The sequence below is a fragment of the Myotis nattereri genome (assembly GCF_964212035.1).
Source record: "Myotis nattereri genome assembly, chromosome: 1".
Taxonomy (NCBI): domain Eukaryota; kingdom Metazoa; phylum Chordata; class Mammalia; order Chiroptera; family Vespertilionidae; genus Myotis; species Myotis nattereri.
The window spans coordinates 201022974-201041937 of record NC_138075.1 but is presented as its reverse complement, the minus strand read 5'-3'; the positions used below and the strand labels follow the sequence as shown (position 1 = coordinate 201041937).

Below are 18964 nucleotides of genomic sequence, written 5' to 3'. Positions count from 1 at the left end.
AGTCATAGCTAACCTATTCAGCCCATATTTGAAGCCCCATGTCCAGACTAAGCCTTCTAATATTCAACAAAATTAAACTATCTGAAACTCAGGATACTCAGAAAAGGCCTGAATATTCTTATTTGAGACAAGTGAATTGGTGACAGCCATTTCTTCCCTTCCTTCACACCTTTATAAGACATCATTGTGTATCAAACCATAAATGCAATGGAAGTGGGTGAGCATCGACCTATGAACCAGGAAGTCATGGTTCGATTCCCAGTCAGGGGTCAGAGCACATGCCCAGGCTGCAGGCTCGATCCCCAGTAGGGTGTGTGCAGGAAGCAGCTGATCAAGGATTCACTCTCATCATTGATGTTTCTATCTCTCTCTCCCTCTCCGTTCCTCTCTGAAATCAATAAAAACTTATTGATAAAAATAAAATAAAAGAACATAAGGGGTTACTTGAGACCACAGCCAGAGACTTGACACTGAGCCACTGAAGAATTCCACCATCTTCACACCCAACCTGATCTCAGAAGCACCCTTGCAACTCCCTAGTATTGCTCTGTCGTCATCCAATTAGGCCCTTCCATTTTCCACTTGGTTACTTCATAGCAGCTTAACTCTGTAAATCAGTTCCTTCCTTTATAAAACATGGAAGTAAATACCATGAAGTTATTGTGAGGTTTAATGAGATGTGGAAAAGAACTTCGTTATTTTGAAAACAGTATACAAATGTTCATCATTATTTTTTTAATTCCGCTGCTCTTTTCCTAGCTCAGAGCATTATACTCTTGACCACAATAGGAGCTTTCCAACTGATCTTCCTTTCCTCATGTTATTCACACTACATACCCCTCATTCCCATTGGATAGCTCTTCAAAGACACCAATGGTCATGCCATTTCATTCAACAGAAATCCTCAATGCCTACCTCAATGTCTCCTCAAAGCCTCCTCCCATCTGCAGGATAAAAGTCAAACTCCTTAGTTTGACACTGGATTGTCTAGAGTCTGGCTACTACCTAACATCAAATTTTTATTTCTACTGTTCCCCATGTTTTCTACACCCAGTCAAAATACTTGTCATTCAATCCCTGGCCTAGAATCCCCTCTCTCCCTATGAAAGCTCCCCTACCTCAAAACACACTTTCTTGATGAAGCCTTTCATGATGATTCCAATTAATTAAAAACCTTCCAATTCAGCCCTAGCTGATTTGACTCAGTGGATAGAGTGTTGGCCTGCAGACCAAAAGGTCCCAGGTTTGATTCTAGCCAAGTGCATGTACCTTAGTTGCAGGATCCTCAGCCCCAGTGGGGGGCACATGCGGGAGGCAACCAATAGATGAACCTCTCGAACATCAATGTTTCTCTCTCCCTCTCCCTTTCACTCTCTTTAAAAATCAATGGAAAAATATCCTCAGGTGAGGATTAACAACAAAAAACCCTGCCAATTCACGTACCCATAATCTCTGTCTCGCTCATCATAGAGCTCATCATAATCTTCCATGTTGTACAGCAATTAATGAACATGTTTGAATTTTCACCTAGATTTTAACCTACTAAAGAAATAGTTCTCAACCTTAAGTAGATATTAGAACAACCTAAGGAGATTTTCTTCTTTTTTTAATCCTCGCGGAGGATATTTTTTCCATTGATTTTCTAGAGAGCGTAGAAGTGAGCGGGAGAGACAGAGAGAGAGAAACATCAATATGAGAGAGACACATCAATGGATTGCCTCCCCCACAGGCCCCAATCAGAGCAGGGATAGAGCCTGCAACTGAGGAATGTGCCCTTGACCGGAATCGAACCTACGACCCTTCAGTCTGGGGGCCAACGCTTTAACCACAGAGCCAAACCAACTAGGGTAGGAGATTTTCTTTTTAATATACATGTCCAGGACCCAGATCTTTTTATTCAGTTGTTCTGGGGTGAAGCCCAGGGCATCATAATTTAATGTGCAAGTTGATTTGAGAGCCATTAACTTAAAGAAAGAGCTTGGGCTCTTCCACTAACTATCTATACCATTCTTGGTGTTTACAGCAGCCTCTCAGTAAATAAAAGACCTATTAACCCATTAGCTAAACTAAAATAAAAAGTCAGAAAAAAGCTCTTGTTCCTTTTGCATCTAAGTTGGTCTTCCTTATTCTACATTAAAATTTTGGTGCCCTCTTTCCTTTTTTCTTTTCCTCCTGAGAAGCTGCTGATCTGTAAATACCACATCTTTGGAAATTATCTTTTCATCTTTGTGCAGCACATCTTCAACACAGGGTGTAAACAATTTACAAAAATTGACTGTAAGAGAAAAGCAAGCTATGCCCTGGAAAACAGGTCATATGCAAATGTGTAGTTCCCAGCCCAGTGAGTAACACCATAGTTACCGAACGGAAGACTTTTGGAAGTCCTGGAGGATAAGTGGGGTGTGGCTCACCTACAGCTCTAGAGGCAAAAGGTCTCAACACCAGGGGCAGGTGATTCCACAAGCTTAAAAGTAGGTTTCATAGAAAGGATTGAAATTCAGAGTGGCAATCATCAAAGGCAATGCAGGATGATGGAGAAAAATCCCAAAGGAAATTGATTTCTAACCCAAAATTCTATACTCGGCCAAACTGGCAATGCAGTGACAAGAGAATAAAGACATCTTTCAAATATGCAAGGCTTAAAATTAAAAAGTTTTACCTCCTATTCAGCCTTCTCAAAAAGCCACTTAAGGATGTACTCTACCAAAAGAAAGAAGTAAGCTACAAAATACATGGAATATAGGAAACAAAGGTTCAAACACAAAACAAAGATAAGGAGAATCTCCCAGATGATGCTGAAGGGAAAACCTAAGATGACATTGAGCAGCAGGCCAAGAGAGCAGCTAGGCCAAATTAGATCAAGTTAGAAGATTCATGGAAAGAGTTTTTTTAGGAGATGAACCTAAAGGTATTGAGAGAAGATCTACAGTTAATCAGTAAAACTTTACCAACTTAAAAAAAAATAATAGGAGAAACTAAGATGGCGGCATAGATAAACACCGGGAAATTGCCGCCTCCCACAACAATTGAAAAATACCGCAAAGGACAGAGCAGACATCATCCAGAACAACAGGAAGCCTGGCTGAGTGTAAATTCTACAACTAGAAGGAAAGAAAAGCACGCTGAGAGCCAGAGGAGCTGCAGAGGTGAAGTACAGAGGTACGGCGGCTGGTGCGCGCGGGGAAAGGGGGTGGCACCTGAGGACGCGGCTGTTTTTTTTGAATCACAAGCTCCCGACTGCTCTGAACTCCGGTTCCGGGAAGTCTCTGGGGACCCAGGACTCATACGGGGAGAAGCTGGACTGTCGGGCAGCGGGCAAACTTGAGTGCGGCTTTCCCTCAGAGGTGCTTGCAGCAATTACCGGGTCACTGAGACGCGCAACTCCTTAGGAGAATCAGCCATAGCTGCTTTCTCCGCCCTTTGACTCCCTGAGACCCTGCGCCACCCAGGCTACGGCAGAGGCTTTTGCATGTGAATGTACCTAACTGCAGCCGAGCCAGGCAGACCCGGAACTTCCAAGAGAAGGCCCAAGGCCCCGCAGCGGCTTGCATTGCTTCACAGCTGAGCCTCTTCATGGCTCCTGCTGTGTGGCCTCAGGCAGAGGCTGAATTAGCACCTCCTTAGATCCAGGAGCCACTGTACCCAGTGGTCAGAGGGGGACCATCCAGATTGCAACTCCTCAGATCCATAAGGGACACACTCAGGGAGCAGACTCAGTGAGCACCAAAGCCCCACTGAAGCAAGTCTTGCCCCAGAAGGGTGTCTTCAGCACAGAAGTTCTCCCACTTCAGACACAGCTGATTCTCACAGCCAATTGGCCTGGAGGTCAATTCCTCCCAGTGATCCTACAACAACCAAGGCACCAAGAGTGCTCCAAGAGTGTCCACCTCAGGTAACTGGGGAGGCTGAGCCACTGGGCCCTACAGGACACCTGGAGCGCAGGGTCACTCTATCAATACAGGGAAGCAGCCAAAATGTGGAGACAAAGAAACAGGTCACAATTGGCAGAAATGGAGGAAAGCAAACGACTGGATATAGAGTTCAAGGCCACGTTTATAAGGTTTTTCAAGAATTTTATGGAAACCGCCGATAAATTTAATGAATCCCTCAAGGGGTATAGTGAGACCATGGAGGACATGAAAAAGGACCAACTAGAAATTAAGCATACACTGACTGAAATAAAGAATAATTTACAGAGATCCAACAGCAGACAAGAGGATCCCAAGAATCAAGTCAAAGATTTGAAATGCAAAGAAACAAAAAATCCCAACCGAAAAAGAAAAAAGAAAAGAGATTCCAAAAATATGAAGATAGTGTAAGGAACCTCTGGGACAACTTCAAGCGTACCAACATCAGAATTATAGGGGTACCAGAAGGAGAGAGAGGGCAAGATATTGAAAACCTTTTTGAAGAAATAATGACAGAAAACTTCCCCTACCTGGTGAAAGAAATGGACTTACAAGTCCAGGAAGCACAGAGAACCCCAAACAAAAGGAATCCAAAGAGGACCACACCAAGACACATCATAATTAAAATGCCAAGAGCAAAAGATAAAGAGAGAATCTTAAAAGCAGCAAGAGAAAGACAGTCAGTTACCTACAAGGGAGTACCCATACGACTGTCAGCTGATTTCTCAACAGAAACCATGCAGGCCAGAAGAGAGTGGCAAGAAATATTCAAAGTGATGAATAGCAAGAACCTGCAACCAAGATTACTTTATCCAGCAAAGCTATCATTCAGAATAGAAGGTCAGATAAAGAGCTTCACAGATAAGAAAAAGCTAAAGGAGTTCATCACCACCAAACCAGCATTATATGAAATGCTGAAAGGTATTCTTTAAGAAGAGGAAGAAGAAAAAGGAACTCTCACCATTTGCCACAGCATGGATGGAACTGGAGAGCGGATAAATACCACAGGATCTCACTCATTTGTGGAATATAATGAACAAATAAACTGATGAACAAGGACTGATCCAGAGACGGAGAGGCATTGATTGGACTGTCGGGCCTTGGAGGGAAGGTAGGAGAGGGTAGGGGTAAGGGGGAAAGATCAACCAAAGGACTTATATGCAAGCATATAGGCCTAACCAATGGACACGGACAACGGGGGGGTGAGGGCATGGGGGGGGGGGGGGGTAGAGGATAACGTGGGGACAAGGACACATATGTAATATCTTAATCAATAAAAAATATATTAAAAGAAAAAAAAAGTAATAATAATTCTCTAAAGAAGACGAGATTATTTTCCTCTGGTTTTTTTTTTTAAGTTTTAATAGACTTTTAGGGGAGAAGAGTAGAAAGCATATATCCTTCCACTGCCATCTTCCAATAATTTTCTGATTCTCAGAGGCAAACATTTTTATTTTAAAAAAAAAAAACACATTTGTGTACTGTCACTCTCTAAGTAACTACTTGTGTTGCTACTTCTTGGTTTTTCAATGTTAGGTATGCTCTATTGACTTCCTACTAGTACTACGGAGGATCTAAGTCTTTAATAATGTACTCCCCACCCACACACACAAGAAAATTTCCTGCACTCACTTACCCTCGATATCCTATCTAATAAAAGAGAAACATGGTAATTGGCGTACAACCGCTACCCTTACCATTGGCTAATCAGGGTGATATGCAAATTAACTGTCAGCCAAGATTGCGGCCGGCAGCCAGGCAGCTTGAAACTAATATGAGGCTTGCTTGCTTCAGTGACGGAGGACTCCAACGTTCCCCGCCTGCTGCTGCAGGCCTCTGAGCTGCAAGCAACTATGTAACAAACATAGAAGCTAAACAAAAGCCCAGAAACTTGCCGGGCTTCAGCCAGCAGGATCGCAACATTGTAAGCGAAGGCCAGAAACCTACTTTCAGCAGTGGAGGCCTAAGAGCTGGAGCCAAGCCTCAAAGCTAAAGCTGGCCCAGAATAAAAAAAAAGAAAAAAAGGAGCGGTTGGGAGCTTCAATCACCCCCAGCCTGAAAACAGCCCTCAGCTCCTCACCCAGACTGGCCAGGCACCCCAGTGGGGACCCCCACCCTGAAGGGTGTGTGACCAGCTGCAAACAGCCATCATCCCCTCACCCAGGCTGGCCAGGCACCCCAGTGGGGACCCCCACCCTGAAGGATGTGTGACCAGCTAAAAACAGCCATAATCCCCTTACCCAGGCTGGCCAGGCACCCCAGTGGGGACCCCCACCCTGATCCAGGACACCCTTCAGGGCAAACCAGCCAGCACCCACCCATGCACCAGGCCTCTACCCTATATAGTAAAAGGGTAATATGCCTCCCGGCACCGGGATCAGCGTGACAGGGGGCAGCGCCCAAACCCCCTGATCGCCATGCGGCTCTGTGTGTGACAGGGTGCGGCGCCCCAACACCCTGATCGGCCCTACTCTGTGTGTGACAGGGTGCGGCGCCCCAACCACCCCCCCCCCCACGGGCCCTGCTCTGTGTGTGACGGGGTAGAGCCATAACCTCCCCATCGGCCCTGCCCTGAGTGTGAGAGTGGTGGCACCCCACCCCCCTGATCGGCCCTGCTCTGTGGGTGATAGAGGGCGGCGCCCCAACCCCCTGATGAGCCCTGCTCTGTGCGTGTCAGGGGGCTGCACCCCAACCCCTGATTGGCCCTGCTCTGTGCGTGACAGGGTACAGAGCCCCAACCCCCCTGATGGGCCCTGCTCTGTGAGTGACAGGGGGAAATGCCCCAACCCCCTGATTGGCCCTGCTCTGTGCATGACAGGGCGTGGCGCCGCAACCTCCCCATCGACCCTGCCTTGAGTGTGACAGGGGTCGGCGCCCCAACTCCCCAATCAGCACTGCTCTGAGCCCGACCAGGGGCTGCACCTAGGGATTGGGCCTGCCCTCTGCCACCAGGGAGCAGGCCTAAGCCAGCAGGGCATTATCTCCCGAGGGGTCCCAGACTGCCAGAGGGCACAGGCCGGGCTGAGGGACCCCCCCTCCCCCCCGAGTGCACAAATTTTTGTGCACTGGGCCTCTAGTTATTGTAATAACTATGTATGTAGCAGATGGAACCAGACTTACTGGGGTGATCACTTTATAGGTTATAGAAATGTCTAATCACTATGCTGTATTATGCCCTAAGGTCAGTAGAGTTTAGTTAAAGCCCCTGTTTCAGAACTTCTACCTCTACCTAAATTGAAACTAATATTATATGTCAATGGTAACTGAAAAATAAATGTTATTTTTTAAAAATATCTAGTAAAACCCTTACCTAAAGAGAAGACAAAAGGCCAAAGTTACAGAGACCAGCTGACTTATCTCTCCTGGTAATGTACCCTGGACCCCAGCTCACTACCATATGGTGGGTGATTGGACTAAAGAGGCAAGTGAACCTGGAAGCAGACTGAGAAGTGCTGCACTGAGAAGAGCTGTTCCGTATTGTCCATATGACACAGGTATACACGCAGACACAGCAGGTGCTCTTTAACACAGGCTTGGGTCCTACACTGAAGTTCCCCTCTGTGGTCTGCGGCTGCAACTGGGGTTGGGAACCTCACCATTTACAAAAAGGAAGAAAAAAAGAGGCCAAAACCGGTTTGGCTCAGTGGATAGAGCGTCAGCCTGCGGACTGAGGGGTCCCAGGTTCGATTCCGGTCAAGGGCATGTACCTGGGTTGCGGGCACATCCCCAGTAGGGGATGTGCAGGAGGCAGCTGACCGATGTTTCTCTCTCATCGATGTTTCTAACTCTCTATCTCTCTCCCTTCCTCTCTGTAAAAAATCAATAAAATATATTTAAAGAAAAAAAGAGTAATAAATGGAGGGAAATGTTTTAGAAAATAAACCACGTGCAATACTTCCAAGAATCAACACATATACTTACTATACTAGAGATTCATAGTTAAATGGTTCTAGAGAGAAGCAAAAGTCATCGTAACATAAAAACGTTCATTTACCAACTGACCACATAGGCCCCAAGCAAATATCCCTTTCACATTACTAGGTTCTACTTTGCTGGTCTTTATCCCTCACTGAATAAGAGATGCAACAGTCAACAATACAGGTGCCAATGAACTAGCAAATAGTCAAAAGATGAGGATCAAGACGTCAGTGAGGGCGATACTGGAGAACTGCTCAATCACACTCAAAAATAACACAATAGAGGTGTCAAAACAGAATACAGAATGATTTACAATCAAAATAGTAAGATACCCTGTACAAGAGTGCTCTTTGCTCCCTTTTCCACACACACACACCCCAATCCATTCTCCCTTCTCCCTGGACATATGGACTAGAGATGATATCCCCTATCCTTCTTTGCAGTTAGATGTGGCCATCTAAGCTAAAGCCTATTAAATAACAAAATTCAATTGAGTACTTTTGGATATTTCATTGGCTTTATTTAGTGATTCATGAATTGGGCAGTATCCCATCTAGCAACCGGAAGGGCGCTCCAATGAGCTGTACAAAATAGAAGGTTTTTAAGGCCAAAAAAAAAAAAGTGTAGGACTAAGAAATTAAGTGGAGTGTTTCAGGCAAGGACAGCTTCCATAAGGAGAATGCTGGGGTTTTATCAAACAGACTAGTGGCCTGGTGCACGAAATTTGTGCACATTTAAAGGGAATTAGTTAGAGGAATTATTTTAATATTGCTATTTGCCCTTTCTCTATAATAGAAGTGTCAGAGATGAAAGAAAATTAGTAAAATGTATATGAAAATCTCCCTCCTGTCAGAGTCTGGGGCGCACCGCAGGACCCAGAGTCAAGTCCCCACCCACCAGTGCACACCTCGAAATCACACAAGACCCAGACCCAGCCGGCTCCACCCGTCAAGCCCCACAGGGCAGGGGGGTGCAGCCTCAGACCCCCCATCAAGCCCCGCCAGGTGGGGGAGGGGAGCGCAGCCTCAGGTCCCTCGGTCCCGGCGCTGGGGTGGGGGGTGTGGCCTCAGTTCCCAGCGCAGCCTCAGGTCTCCCAGCCCCGGTTCGAGGGCCTAAGGGTGCGAGGGCATGACGACCATTTGCATATTAGCTCTTTATGATATAGGATTACCTCACTAGTTTTGATCAGGAGATTCCACTCCTGGGAGAGTGGAACTGCAGGTAAGCTAGTTATTACGTTTTGGTTTGGTCACGTAGCTTAAATTATTTCTTTCCTTCACAAGCCAAAGAGATATGTGCGGAATTGAGATGTGGATCATCTTCAATTTAAAGACAAGTGACTTTCCCTGGGTTTAGAGCATTTTCCACCCTCCCACCAGCTGGAACGTACACACGGCAAACTCAACTTTCCTTCTGCATTACAGGCGACACCCAAATGAGCCAAAGGAGAGGAGAAGGAATGCCATGGAACCAGAACCTGGTCTTTGAATGACCCCATGGAGCAGAGCTGCCCCACCAGTCTAGACATTGTAAGAAATAAACACACTTCCATCTTATTTTTGAAATGACATATAATTGTTCTTTGTTATAGTGCCTTAACCTTTATTCTACCTAGTAGACCACACCCATGCAAAAACTGATTAAGCTTTCTACTGCTTTTGAAAAAAATGTCCCTCTTTAGATTGTGCTGACAAATTCAAATGAAGTGAAGGAAGTAAAAGTTTATCATGCATTTCCATCAGAAAACCTATCTCGAGAAAACAATTAATACTTGATTCACTCTTTGTTCTAAGAGTTAGCAAGTATAATCTAAGCGGTGCCATATGGAGATAAAATAAACATGTTAGCCGAAACCGGTTTGGCTCAGTGGATAGAGCGTCGGCCTGCGGACTGAAGGGTCCCAGGTTCGATTCCGGTCAAGGGCATGTACCTGGGTTGCGGGCACATCCCCAGTGGGAGATGTGCAGGAGGCAGCTGATCGGTGTTTCTCTCCCATCGATGTTTCTAACTCTATCTCTCTCTCCCTTCTTCTCTGTAAAAAATCAATAAAATATATTAAAAAATAAATAAATAAATAAATAAACATGTTAAAGTCTGAATCATACTGGGCTTCTCTTTTCTTTTACTACTTACTCTGATAGTTAAGTGGATTCACTGTAAGTGACAATATTCTGGCACTAATTCTCCCCAGATGTGGGAATTTCTGACATAAAACAAATATTTCTCTTTTTGCTTTATGCTATTTCAAAGGGAAACGATAACCATTGAAAACAGGCATAAATAGCAAGTATCTCAAGTGAGTAAAGTACCTTTTACTAGAAGAAAACATGAGAATAAAGAAAAGTAATTTGGAAATTATATATAAAATAAGCAAATGCCTATATGTGTTCCTTGACTGCAGTATTCAAAGTTGTTTTTAATGAGGAACATATGTCTATGTCAACGTATTTTTCCCTTCTGGTTTTTAAAATAGGAATAGGGAATCCAAGTCATCATTGCATTCAACTGTTTTACAGAATGAGAAACCTTTTGAACAAAATAGTTCAAGAACAAAAAGAGTGATTCGATGAAATTTAAAAGTCCTGAGACAGCTCAACTAGCTGAAACGTATGATGAGACACTGTGGCAACCTGAACACTAACTGGATATTGATGCCATTAAGTGTTTTTTGTACATTTGTTTCCTAATATTAAGATTTGATGATATCAAGATAGTGTTGAGCCCTGGCTGGTTGCTCAGTGGTTAGAGCATTGGCCTGCAGACCTAAGAGTCACAGGTTCAATTCCAGGTCAAGGGCATGTACCTTGGCTGCAGGTTCCCCAGTCCCAGTAGGAGTGCTTGCGGTAGGCAACCAACCAATGTGTTTCTCTTCATCGATATTTCTCTCTCTCTCTCTCTCTCCCCCACTCCTCTCTCCTTTCCACTCTCTCTAGAAATCAATGGAAAAAATATACTCAGATGAAATTTTTTTTAAAAAAAAGATAGTGTTATGCCCTAACTGGTTTGGCTCAGTAGCTAGAGTGTCAGCCTGTGGACAGAAGGGTCCCAGGTTCGATTCTGGTCAAGGGCACATACCCAGGTTGCTGGCTACATCCCCAGTAGGAGGTGTGCAGGAAGCAGCCAATCAATGATTCTCTCTCATCATTGATGTTTCTATCTCTCTCTCTCCCTCTCCCTTCCTCTCTGAAATCAATTTAAAAAAAAATTTTTTTTAAAGATAATGTTGGGTTGTTTTAGAGCAGTGGTTCTCAACCTTCTGGCCCTTTAAATACAGTTCCTCATGTGGTGACCCAACCACAAAATTATTTTCGTGGCTACTTCATAACTGTAATGTTGCTACTGTTATGAATCGTAATGTAAAAATCTGATATGCAGGATGGTCTTAGGCGACCCCTGTGAAAGGGTCGTTCGACTGCCAAAGGGGTCTCGACCCACAGGTTGAGAACCGCTGTTTTAGCGTTTTTTGAGTGTGATAATAGTATTGTGTTCTTCTTTTGCAGCTACATACTGAAAATTTTAGAGGTAAAATAATGCCTGTGATTTGCTTCATAATTGGTAAAGGGTATGTGGGTGTACAGGCAAAATAAAATTGTTCTTGAGTTGATAACTAGTGAAGCTAAGTGATAGATACAGGGGTTCATTATACTACCCTATTTTTGTTTAAGTTTGAAATTTTCCATAACAAAAAATTTTAAAATATGTTTAAGGGTTTCCCTTTAAATGGTTTTCCATGTCCCTGTCATCCAACACTTTAGAACTGGTAAGAAAAAAAATAGAAAAAGTTGAACGAGGAAGACAAGGGGCGAGGGGACCAAGGCAGACCACTGAAAGTAAATGAAGGTGGGTGAGCTCTCCGTTATGAGAGTGTCTTCCTCAAGGATGGACTTGCCACCCCACCTCGCTCATCAGGAAAGCTCTTCCAAAGATTCCTTGAGTCAACTGAGCCACAGAATAATGTAATGTGCTACTATCTCTTCTTGGACAGGCAGGAATTTATATCTCTAGCAAAATAAAATCACAGTCTATGGGACATTTGTCCTTTTTGTAACTCCTCCCTTCCCTTTATTTCCTTTCCTTTCCCCTGTTCAAATTTCATGGAAGAAGTTTGCTTTTCAAATTTACAGCATGATGAAAAGAAAATTCTGCGCAGGTTAACAAAGCACCAAGGCACAGTAGGTAGTCGGGTAAAGTGCATATATTCAAATTGCAGTCTTTTAATAAAAGAATCATTAACAAGATCACCAAAGGTAACCAGCATAACTGAAACCACACAGCACAGTAAAACAAGGAGGCAAATTTTGCCAGAAAAATAGTTAACCTTACTTCTAAGGTTTGTGGAGCTCAGTTATTAAAGAGCTGTTATGTACAGGATCTCTAAGGGGGAAAAAATAAGCTGACAAAAATACTAAAATCATGGATATAAAGCAAATAAAAAGGTGTAGCTGCTGCCTAGTTCTTTTGGACTCTCACTCTTAGAGCCCAGCTGCCATAGTGAGAGAAGCTTGCGCCAAATGGAAAAGCCAGATACAGGTGCACCAGCGGAGAATTCCACTGAGCTCAGCCTTCGAGTCATCCCAGCCTAGAGCCAGACATATAAGGGAGAAAACTTTCAGGGGATTCTAGCCCCAGGTTGTCTGAGTCACACCCAGCTATCAAGATGTCTAAGATAAGGGCACAGACATTGTGGAGTAGACACCTTGTGCTGTCCAGTCCTTATAGATTCTATGAGTGTGATAGAATGGTGGTTGCTGTTGTGTGCCTTTAAGTGGAAGGTGGTTTGTTACGTAGCAACAGATAACTGAGACATATAATTCTATATAATTTTGCTGTTATTGTTTGTATTTTTTTTACATAAAGATTGTTAAATTTATTGGGGTGACACTGGTTTATAGGATTATATAGGTTTCAAGTGTACATTTCTATGATACATGATCTGCATATTGCATTGTATGCCCACCACCCAAAGTCAAATGATCTTCTGTCACCTTATATTTGGTCCCCTTTATCCTTTACTAGGGGCCCGGTGTGTGACCCTCAGCCCAGCCTGCAACCTCTACAATCTGGGACCCCTCGGGGGATGTCCGACTGCCAGCAGTCAGACATCCGTTTCACAATCCAGGACTGCTGGCTCCCAACCACTTGCCTGCCTGTCTGCTTGATTGCCCCTGACCACTTCTGCCTGCCAGCCTGATCACCCCCTAACCACTCTCCTGCCAGCCTGATCGACGCCTAACTGCTCCCTTGCCAGCCCAATTGCCCCCAACTGCCCTCCCCTGCCGGCCTGATCGCCCCCAACTGCCCTCCTCTGCCAGCCCGGTCGCCCTCAACTGCCCACCCCTGAAGGCCTGGTCACCCTCAACTGCCCTCCCCTGCAGCCCTGACCACCCCCAACTGCCCTCCCCTGCAGCCCTGACCACCCCCAACTGCCCTCCCCTGCAGACCTGGTCACCCCCAACTGTCCTCCCCTGCAGACCTGGTTGCCCCCAACTGCCCTCCCCTACAGGACTGACCACCCACAACTGCCCTCCCCTGCCGACCATCCTGTGGCCACATGGGGGCAGCCATCTTCTACAAGGGCATGATCGTCAATTTGCATATTACCTCTTTATTATATAGGATTACTCCCCCTGTGATAACCACCATATTGTTGTGTGTCTATGACTTTCAGTTTTATACCCCACATATGAGTGAAATCATAGTTCTTAACTTTTTCTGTCTGACTTATTTTGCTTAGGATGATATTCTCAAAGTCCATCCATGTTGTCGCAAATGTAAAGTATTTCATCTTTTCCTATGGCTGAGCAGTAATCCATAGCATATATGTACCACATCTTTACCCAATCATCTATCCAAGGACACTTGGGTTGTTTCCATGTCTTGGCCACTATGAATAATGCTGCAATGAACATAGGGTACATATATCTTTGCAAATAAATGTTTTCAAATTTTTCAGGTAGATAACCAGAAGGAGGGTTGCTAGATCATATGATAACACTATCAATTTTGGGGGGACCCTCCATACTGTTTTCCATAATGGCTATACCAGTTTACATTCCCATCAGCAGTGAATGAGGGTTCCTTTTTCTCTACAACCTCTCGAACACTAATTCTCTTGTTGATAACAGCCATTCTAACAAGTAATACAGATTTAATGCAATCTCCATCAAAATCCCAATAACATTCTTTAAAGAAATAGCACAAAAAAATCATCAGATTTGTACAGAACCACAAAAGACCCCAAAGAACCAAAGCAATCCTCAAAAATAAAGAACAAAGCCAGAGATATCACACTACCTGACTTCAAATTATACTACTAAGAAACAATAATGAAAACAGCATGGTATTGGCAGAAAAATGGAACACACAGACCAATGGAACAAAATTGAGGGTCCAGAAATAAAACCACATGTATATGGGCAAATAATTTTTGACAAAGGAGCCAAAAACACACAATGGAGAAAAGAAAGCCTCTTCAATAACTGGTGCTGGGAAAATTGAAAAGCCACATGCAAAAGAATGAAACTAGACTACAATTTGTCCCCATGTACAAAAATTAATTAAAAATGGATCAAAGATCCAAATATAAGACCTGCAATAATAAATTACATTAAAGAAAACGTAGGAACTAAACTTATGAAACTTTATCTTAGAGAAGATTTTATGAATTTGACCCCAAAGGCAAGGGAAGTAAAGGCAAAAATAAATCAGAGGAACTATATCAAACTAAAAAGTTTCTATGTCATTCTTGACCATCCCATTCTCATTTCATTCATCTCTAATCCCTGTCAACCTCTTCCTTCACTTAAATGTTTCCTCTTCTCCCCTCACCCATCTTTTCACATTTTCAGTTCAATGTTTAGATGGAATGAAAGGAGAATCAGGGATAATGGGGTTTCTTTTTGGAATGACAGAAATCTTCTGGAATCAGATAATGGTGATGACTGCACAGCACTGTAAATATACTAAAAACTACCAGATTGTACTCTTGAAAATGGTTCAAATGGTGAGTTTTCATAAAACTTATTTTCAATAAATTTAACAAAAATACATGTACAACATGTAAAAAATATATATATGTATATGTATATCCTATCTAATAAAAGAGAAATATGGTAATTAGCGTACATCCGCTACCCTTCCCATTGGCTAATCAGCGAGATATGGAAATTAACTGCCAGCCAAGATGGCAGCCGGCAGTCAGGCAGCTTGAAGCTAACATGAGGCTTGCTTGCTTCAGTGATGGAGAAAACCAACGTTCCCCGCCTGCCTTGCCGGCCTCTGAGCTTGCAGTTTCAAACATTGTTACAAATATAGAAGCTAAACAAAACCCCAGAAACCTGCTTTCAGCCCGCCAGGATCTCAGAGCTGGAGTTGATACAGTGTTTCAATTATAGAACCCAAACAAACAAGATACCTGCTTTCAGCAACAGAGGCCTCAGAACTGGAGCCAGAGCTAAAGCTGTCCCAGAATAAAGAAATAAAAAAGAAAAAAAGGAGCAGTTGGGAGCTTCAGTCACCCGCCAGCCTGAAAACAGTCCTCAGCCCCTCACCCAGACTGGCCAGGAACCCCAGTGGGGATCCCCACCCTGAAGGGTGTGTGACCAGCTGCAAACAGCCATCATCCCCTCATCCAGGCTGGCCAGGCACCCCAGTGGGGACACCCACCCTGAACCAGGACACCCTTCAGGGCAAACCAGCCGGCCCCCACCCATGCACCAGGCCTCTATCCTATATAGTAAAAGGGTAATATGCCTCCCAGCACCGGGATCAGTGGAGCCGAGAGGCCTCCCGGCACCGGGATCAGCGTGACAGGGAGCAGTGCCCAAACCCCCTGATTGGCCCTGTTCTGTGCGTGACAGGGGGTGGCGCCGCAACCTCCCCATCGACCCTGCCTTGAGTGTGACAGGGGCGGTGCCCCTACCCCCCAATCGGCCCTACCCTGAGCATGACTGAGGGTGGCATCGCAACCTCCGGATCCGCCCTGCTCTGTGCATGACAGGGGGCGGCGCCCCAACACCCCAATCGGCCCTGCTCTGAGCCCGACCAGGGGCTGCACCTAGGGATTGGGCCTGCCCTCTGCCACTCGGGAGCAGGCCTAAGCCAGCAGGTCGTTATCTCCCAAGGGGTCCCAGACTGCGAGAGGGCACAGGCCAGGCTGAGGGACCCCCCCTCCCCCCGAGTGCACAAATTTTTGTTCACCGGGCCTCTAGTATATATATACACATATACACACACATATATATAAATTTAAAATTAAAAGGAAAAATAGAAAGCAGAAAACAAAAGGCAGGGGGCGAAAAACAGAGTGGAAGCAAAGCTTATGTGGGGGGTAGTTCTCACATCCGTGCACAAGACATAATTGAATATAATCAAAATTAGCCTTGAATATTCCACAGGAGACACAGGCCACAACTGGAGACTGACATACACACTCTCTCTCTCTGCAATAAATGTGGTTCTCAGTTCACAGTATGAATTGCACAAATAGACACATATTTTAAAGGGGTGAAATAGCAAACCAGATTTAAAGCAATTGAACAAAAATCTTCCAAGGCTGTCAAGACATTGTAAGACAGGGTAGTGCATTTTTTCACACCACCATCCTTACGACCGTACAGAACACATACCCCAGAAGGGTTGATAAATATAGTTAAATACCACCAAATGTTCACTTAAACTTACACAAAATACATTTTAAATTACCATTTATTTAATACATTTGCTTTACATTACCCTTTAAAATAGAAGTTTCACTGGCTTTAAAAACACAAAAAAGCAACATTTCTATCACTCTGCTGAAATTCTAGAATGCGTGCCTTGTCTAGGATCTACTGAACTACATTAGCCAACCAGCCTGAAGTCTGCTAGTCTATGCAAAAATGGAATTACCCGCATTGCTGGGTGCAGTTGGTGCTTTATATTGATCAAAACATCAAGTCATACTGGTATAAAACCTGGACAAGGAAGTGGCACATTAATTCACATTCCCTTCTTAGCTCTGCTCAGAACCTGCCCAACTTGCTAGCCATATCAAAATCTAAGAAACTGAATTTACCAGTTTCACCATCATCATAAGAAACACTAAGCCCCACCTACAGAGCAGAGTGATTCCAAAACGGTACCTACTCCAGAATAGTAGCTGAGTAAGCCTAACACAGAGGCACTCAACCTGCCCAGTGTGACAACAAAACTCATACTAATATACTGGTACGTCCCAATCCTTGCTGGTGGCTGAAATTGTTCAAATGGTGGATATATCCTTTCATTACAAAATTAGAAATAAAATATAGAATGCAAATACCTCTGAAGTAAGTAATATACAGACTGGTTTATTTTAAATCCTCAATCCCATCATCTCTTGCCATCTCAAACATGTCTAGCCTGCAGCTTCCCCCTCTCTTTGATGCACCTGATCCCTCTCTATTGGGTCATCCCCTTGGGCAGAGTAGCATCACTGACATGCCCAGTCATAAACCATTCCCTTGACCCACATTCACCTCCAAATACCAAGTCACTTCTGTTTCCCTTTGCAGCACAAGCTCTTGAAAAATGGAATTAGGATTGCTGTCCCTGCTTCTCATCATGTGCTTTCCTTCAAACACTCCAGTTGGAGTTCTAGCTCCAGCATTCCGCTATGGCCGTCACCAAGGACCTCCTTCTTACCAAACCCACTGATCATTTCTCTGTTATTTTACTTGACCTCAGTTCTTATCTTACTTAACACAACTGACCATCCTCTCTTTGAAATGCGTAACTTTTCTAAGTTCTCTGTGACACCAAGTTTCCTGGATTTTTCTCTGATGTTAGAGGCTGTATCTTATCTTCTCAGTCCCATTTATTGGCTTCTATTTTTCTGCTTTACTTATAAACACTGGTGTGTACCAGGGCTCTATCCTGGGCTTGCTTTGCTTCTTCATTTCTATATTCTGCTCAGGAGTGACCTCATCCAATTCCATGGTTTGAAATACCATCTAGAGGTTGATAACTCTGAAATCTACATCTTCAGCCCTGTCCCCAAGAACTTCAGATTTATATATCCAATTGCAAACCTAGCATCTTTATTTGAATTTCAACAGGTATCTCAAACATAACATGGCTAAAATGGAACTCTAGCTACTGCCTTAACACTTGTTCTTTACCTACTCTTTACCATCTGAGTAAATGGTCTCACCACCTCTCCACTGCTCAGCCAACATTTTAAGAGTTATCTTTGATTTATTCCTCTCTTTCATACTTCAAATCTAATCCATCAACACATTCTTTGGACTGTACCTCCAAAATATTATAACCCTGAATATTCAAGTCTCTACTTCACTCTTTTCCCATTACACAATAGGCTGACTGTACTACTGGCCCTGCTTTTTTATATCTCCCTGTATCTTTTCACATTCTTTATTCCTGCCCTTGAGCAATGCCCTTCCACACTAACTGTGGGTAAACCATATCACTTTCTTGGACCAATGGGATAGCAGCAAACTTAACACAAGTTAAGGCTTAAAAATCTGCCTACTTGTTTGTACTTTTCCTCTTACTTTTTTGTGATGACCATGAGTATATGACCCGGCTAGCCTATTAGAGATATGTAACATAAACACAGAGGAGAGCAGAGTTGTACTGGCCATCTCAGCTGAGGTCATCAGTCAACAGCCATCTGGCCCTCCAAATACATCAAAGACCCCAGCAACATCACAGAGCTGCCTACCTGACCTACATTTGATTAGAGACACAGGGGCAAGACCAGTCACAATCAGCTGAGCCTGGTCCAGATCAGCAGAACTACCCAGACATCCCATCAACTCATGAACAAAAATAAATCCTTATGTCTATACAGCACTGAGTTTATGGGGATGTTTGTTACTTGGCATTACTGGGGCAATTAATTGACATAGCCACCATCATCCCTTGTCAGGACTATTGCAATATCCTCCTAAAGGTCTCACTATTTCTTTCCTTATCTTCTTATAATCCTTCCTCGATTTCATCAATCAACACAAACTTAAAAAACATAAATCAGTTCATGCCCTAAGTCCTCCAATGGTTTCCTCGCACCTAGACTAAAACCCAATTTCTGTAACCTAGCATAACACCTACTGGTACTAAGAGTTCTTTTGGAGCTACATACTGAAAATCTTACAGGT

At 43.9% G+C, this 18964-nt stretch overlaps 1 protein-coding gene across 1 annotated transcript in view; it reads right to left on the bottom strand.

Annotated features, from left to right (window-relative positions):
* Window positions 1-18964, bottom strand: part of TEC (tec protein tyrosine kinase) — a 120154-nt gene that overhangs the window by 87564 nt on the left and 13626 nt on the right. The gene's annotated exons all lie outside the window — the stretch shown is intronic.